This window comes from Bidens hawaiensis, unplaced genomic scaffold (genome assembly GCF_021521415.1).
Source record: "Bidens hawaiensis isolate Kalapana, Puna unplaced genomic scaffold, B.hawaiensis_p1.1 tig00003654_1, whole genome shotgun sequence".
In the NCBI taxonomy this organism is placed as follows: domain Eukaryota; kingdom Viridiplantae; phylum Streptophyta; class Magnoliopsida; order Asterales; family Asteraceae; genus Bidens; species Bidens hawaiensis.
Window position 1 is genome coordinate 1,121,974 of NW_027491210.1, and position 6,707 is coordinate 1,128,680.

Genomic DNA, 6,707 nt, shown 5'->3' on the forward strand with positions numbered 1-6,707 from the left:
ATGAAACTCCATCTTCATCTCAGGAACAGTCCACTCCTCTAAATGAAATATGGTATATGGATAGTGGATGTTCTAGGCACATGACTTGTGACAAAATATCACTTGTTAATTATGAAGAAAAGTATGAAGGACCTGTAGCATTTGGGAGTGATGAAAATGGTGGAAAGATTGTGGGGAAAGGAATCTTAACAAATGGAAAGGTTTTTTTGATAATGTGTTTCATGTTGAAGGTCTTCAGTATAATCTATTGAGTATATCACAAATGTGTGATAAGGGATACAAAGTCAGTTTGGATGATTCCCACTGTTTCATCTTAAAAACTGAGTTTGTCATTCCACTTGAAATGATTATGATGATAGCACCAAGAAATGGCAACTTGTATGAACTGAATATGAAAGAAGCTGTTTCAAGAGGGGGTGCATGTTTTGTTTCCAAAGCCACTGAAAATGAGTCCAAATTGTGGCATAGGAAACTGTGTCATGTGAACTTAAAGAACATGAATAGACTTGTCAAAGGTGAGCATGTCATAGGATTACCTACAAGAGAGTTTAAATTGGAAGATCATTTTAATTCATGTCAAAAGAGAAAACAACACAAATCTACTCATAAGCCTAAGCTCATCAATTCATTGATCAAATACTTGAATTACTTCACATGGATCTTTTTGGTCCTATGAGTGTGCCAAGTATAGGAAAGAAAAGATACTGTCTTGTGATCATTGATGATTATTCAAAATATACTTGGGTTTATTTCCTAAGTACCAAAGATGAGACTGCAGAGTTGATTAAGGGTTGTGTTATAATGATTGAGAACAAGTTGAATAAGAAGGTTAAAATGATGAGAAGTGACAACGATACTGAGTTCAAGAATGGAGTTATGCAAGAATTTTGTACATAAAAGGGAGTACTTCAACAATTCTCAGCTCCTAGAACTCCTGAACAAAATGGTGTTGCAGAAAGAAGAAATAGAACTTTAATTGAGGCTGCAAGAACCATGTTAGCAGATGCTAATCTGCCTGTTACCTTTTGGGCTGAAGCAATAAACAATGCTTGCTATGTTCAGAACAGGGTGCTTGTAAACAAAAGGCATAACAAGACTCCATATGAAATATTCCACAACAGAAAGCCTTATATCAAGTTTTTCAAGCACTTTGGATGTAAATGTTTTCTTTTGAACACTAGAGATTATTTGAACAAGTTTCAAACAAAGTCTCTAGATTGTTTCTTTGTTGGATATTCTACACACTCAAAAGCTTACAGAGTATATGTGAAAGACCATTTGAGTGTCATAGAATCATCTGACATCATTTTTAATGAGAATCAATTCAATACTGTTGATGGTGCAGCATGGCTGTTTGATCATGAAAAGTTAATAAGGTCTTTCAAGATTTATCCTGAAGACTTTGATGATTCATTCTACAAGACCAGTGTAATTGAAGAGAAAAAGAAGAAACCACTAGACATAGAAAAATTGTGGAAAATGGTTGCTAGAAAGGAAGAGGAATATACCTTTGTGAAGAATTCCTCAAATGATATTGTTGAACAAACTCAAGAAGATAATCAAGATGTTCAGAATGATCAAGTTCAGAATGAGGAAGACTCAAGCAACCAAGCAAGTGAAGAAGAAGCTGCATCTACTGCAAGATTTCAACATTTATTTGAAAGCTTAAATATTGGAAACAATGGTGCATCTACTTCAGGACAACATAATGATGAAGCACCAGAATTTCATGATGCAGAGACTGATTTGATCATTGAAGAACCAGAACTCAATGAGTCAAATCTTGACACAACTGTGTCTATAGATATGATTGTTCAAACTCCTTATGTGGAAAAGAATCATCCTTCTGAAAACATCATTGGAGATTTGCATAAAAGAGTTACAAGAAGTCACTCAGAATTTGCAAACATCTGTCTTTACTCCTGTTTTCTATCCCAAATAGAACCTAAGAATATTGCTCAAGCACTGAAAGACAATAGTTGGGTGGAGGCTATGCAGGAAGAATTGGCACAGTTTAGAGATCTACATGTGTGGGATGTTGTTGATAAGCCATTTGACAGATATGCAATACGAACCAAATGGGTTTTTAGGAATAAAAGGGATGATAGGGGTTTGGTGATTAAGAACAAAGCTAGACTAGTAGCTCTGGGATGTCTTCAAGAGGAAGGAATAGACTTTGAGGAAGTCTTTGCTCCTGTAGCAAGACTTGAAGCTATCAGGATCTTTCTTGCGTATGCTTCCTCAAAGAACATTAAGGTGTTCCAGCTTGATGTTAAGTCTGCATTCCTAAATGGAAAGATAGATGAAGAGGTGTATGTAGCTCAACCTCCAGGTTTTGAGGATCCTTTGCATCCAAACAGGGTATATAAGCTAAAAAAAGCCCTTTATGGATTGCATCAGGCTCCTAGAGCATGGTATGATGAGCTGTCAAATCGTCTTATTGAAAATGGTTTCAAAAGAGGAGCCATTGACAAGACACTCTTCTACAAAGGAAAGGGATCAGACTTGCTTCTGTTACAAGTGTATGTTGATGATATCATCTTTGGTTCTACAAATGAACAAATGTGTATGGAGTTTGAAGGGGTAATGAAGTCCAAATATAGCATGAGTTCAATGGGAGAAATGAACTTCTTTCTAGGATTACAAGTTCAACAAAAGGCTGAAGGGATCTTCATTCATCAAAATACGTATGTGCAAGACATCTTGAACAAGTTCAACTGTCGTGAGTACAAAACTGCCTCAACTCCAATGGATACCAAGGAAAAGATGATTGCAGATGAAAAGGGGGAGCCTGTAGATGAACATGAATACAGAGCAAAAATTGGATCTCTGATGTATCTGACTGCTACAAGACCAGATATCATGTTTGCTGTATGTGTGTGTGCAAGATTCCTGTCAAGTCCAAGATTCTCCCACATGAATGCTATTAAAAGAATATTTAGATATTTGAAGGGAAGACCAGATTTGGGAATTTGGTATCCAAAGAGTCATTCATTTGATCTGATTGCCTACACAGACAGGGATTATGATGGTTGCAATATGAACAAAAAGTAAACATCAGGAGGATGTCAATTCTTGGGAGAAAGGCTAGTGTGTTGGCTATGCAAGAATCAAACAATTGTCTCAATCTCAACTGCAGAAGCTGAATATGTTGTTGCATCTGCTTGCTGTGCACAAGTTCTATGGATTCAGAACCAGATGCTGGACTATGGTTTGAATTTTCTGAACACCCCTATTCTTATTGATAATACTGCTGCATATTTTACTATTAAGAATCCAGTTCAACATTCTAAGACTAAGCACATTGAAATCAGTCATCATTTCATCAGAGATTGTAGTGAAAAAGGTTTGATTGAAATGCAAAGAGTTGATACAAGTGACAATTTGGCTGACCTATTCACCAAACCACTTGATAGAACCAGGTTCAACTCTCTTTTGAAAGCCCTGGGAATGATCAACTCTGATGAAATCTGATTAAGGATGTGTGTTTGGTTGTATACCTCTATGTGCTAATTGATTACTTTGTTTAGAGGTTTCACAAATTGAATGTTATGTGAATTGATTGAGTGTGATACTGAGTATGCTATTGAATATGTTGATCGTTATGTGCTTTGACTGATTATGTGTGCAAAAATTGACATGATTGAATTGATTAATATGTTTGCATGTTTGTTAGTTAATGTGTGTTTGTGATGTTAAGATAAGTAGTCTTGTTATGAATTATCTGCTAAAATGCTTATCTGACATCACTGCTTAATTGGTTGAATATGTGTTTTATCTGATCTTCTAATGTTGTTATGATAGAATAGACTTTGAATGTGTGTACTGTCTATCTGTCTTGATAATGTTATGTTTGATTAAGATTAGATTATGTGCTGCAACAGTTTATGTCAAAATGTGTTTTATGACAAAATTAAGTGATAAAATGAATATTCTAATGAATTCTGCATAAATACTATATTTTGAACCAAAACATGAGCATGTTGTTAATGGTGTTGAGACATGATAAGATTATTCAGTTCAAGCTTTAAAGAAGCTTAAAAGAAGGATTTTTCAATGAAAAAGTCTCAGGTAGTTATCTTTGCTGAAAATTATGTCATTTGCTCAGTTGGAAGGACATACACCAATGTATGTTTGGTCCTGCAATCTACAAAGATTAAAAGGATAGCCATTAACCAGAAAACTGAAAGCATTTGGGGCAATTGTAACTTGTTTCTTATTCCTTCACTTAAAATTATGTCAATAGCTCTGACTTTGAAAGGACATATATTCACATGTATGTTTGGTCCTATTGACCACTTGTGGTCAAACAGAACAGCCATTTACCTGACAATTAAGGAAAATTTGGGTGACTGAATATTAAACTGAATATTATTGGGAAATGATAGTACATTGACTACTTAGCCAATCATATGGATTTATTAGGCTAAAAGGGCTCTTAGTACAGTCATTGACATGTATGGTTGCTTTCTCATGATTTGTAAAATCTAAGGTGATATAAACTTAAAGAAAATGCTAAAATTTATGTGGAGTTACATTGCTGTCTATGCATGTTCCTAGATAAATCTTTTCAAATGATAGGCAGAAAAGTGATTATCCAGTCATACACAAGCCTGTTGGTCTTTGGTTACCCTAAATGAATCATTTTTTTTAAGAAATGACAAAGAACTGATGTGAACTACTTTAATTTCAAATGTTTATTCAACATGTTCACAAATTTTTATTGAGAAAATACAAACATGAGGGTTAATTACAGAACTACAAGGGTGGAGGCAATCATATAAGTCCTTTAAACATCCTGAATGAAAGGCCTGTAAGACCGACTTGCGTGGCATGTAAGTCCAACGTTCAACCTCACATATGTTTGTAGATTTGAAAAGAAATATCTTTTAAATTTTCATAATATGTTCTGTCATTAAAAGTTTTTAACCAAAACCAGGGGGTCAAAGTCAAATTGGGGTGATCTGGAGAAAGCCGAATAAGCCTTGAGGATAGATAAGGAGCATCAGAACACAATATGTGTTATCCATTAAATTTCCTGCAACTTAATTGAAACTTAATCATATCACCAAAGAAATGAAAATCATGTTAAAGTCTAGACCTGCTGTTGACTTGTCTTTGTAGTCATAATAATGCTGAGAATGAAGTATTGAGAAAGCTACATAGTCAATATGATCCCATTCCTGAGATCTTTTCAGTTTACAAAATGAATTTGTTTTGAAAAGAAAAATAACTGAAATTTGATCTCTAAATGCACCATTTGCTCTTAAACAATGATCTTTAAAATAAAATTGTCCTGACAAGTCTCTTAAACTATGATCTTTAAAATAAAATTGTTCTGACAAGTGATTTAAGTCAAAAAGTGATGCATTTTCCCTAAAATAGGTTGAATATGTAAGTACGGGAAAGGTTTGATGTTATTAAACCTTCCCAAGCACAAACTGTTTGAATATGTATTTTCGGGTAAGGTATGATATTCTCAAACCTTTCCGAGTACAAAACAGTTGAATATGTGTTAATATGCATTTTCGGGTAAGGTTTGATGATTCATAGCCTTTCCGAGCAAGCTTTGTCAGTTTTGACTAAGTTTATGATTTTCAGGCATGCTGTGAAGTGTTTACACTTTTCGGGTAAGGTACACCATTGTACAAATTTCCCGAGCAATCTTGATGTCTTGAGATGATTATGTGTTCTAGCTAGCCTATTAACAAGAGAAAATTGTTTCGGGCAAGCTTTGCATTTTGTTTATGCTGATTGATATTCCAATCAAACTTTGTGAACTCCTTGAGTACACCAAGTAAGCATTGTGTGTGTGGATATGTTTTCTTTGAAATTACAAGTATTATCTGGCAAACTTGCTTTTCCGAATACACTTTATATTTCGGGTACACTTTTGTTCCCCTAATAAACCTGGTAATTTTCAAAAGTTGATTTTTCGGGTACACTATCTGCTAGAAGTCATTTCCGGGCACACTTTGTACTCTAGGAAGATTATTCGGGTATACTTTGTATAAGAAGGTTGTTCGGGCACACTAACATTGTGTAGGTTGCTCGGACACACTATGTTTTCAAACATACTTGAATGAATGTGTTACTTGATTGAATATGTGTTTAGTATGATTGATTGAATATGTTTCTGATTTTGATAGGGTTTATGTTAGATTAAGGTCTTAATTTAAATTTGAGAAATTTATATGGGGATCTTAACTGATTCCCAGCAAGAATGTTTATTTGATATTTTATACTTGATTAATTATCTTGTGATTAAGTTCTCAAGAAATCTGGTATGTCGGGTAAGCTTTCTTCATAATGTCTTAACATTAAATTACATAGCTTAATCAAACAAGGTCTGTGATTAAAAGGGATCGGGTAACAATTATAAAATTAAAAGAAAATGTTATCAAAAGAGGTTTAAATATTCTCCGAGTAAGCTTTGTATAAGTGGAAATATACCGAGCAAACCTTGCAAAGGATTACTTTTCCGAGTAAGGTTTTCTAAGCTTAAAAAGATAAAGTGTTTATATGCTTTAAAATTGTTTTAAAATAACAAATGGATAATGTTACTGTTTGACAGCTAATAATTTATAAAACGACAAAAAGCATTTAAAACCCACTTTCAAAAGGTATATAAGAGGGAGTTAGGCAAAATTTTCAACATTATATTTCCCTCTCTCTCTCTCTTTCCACTGTAACTGCTTTCTCGCTAA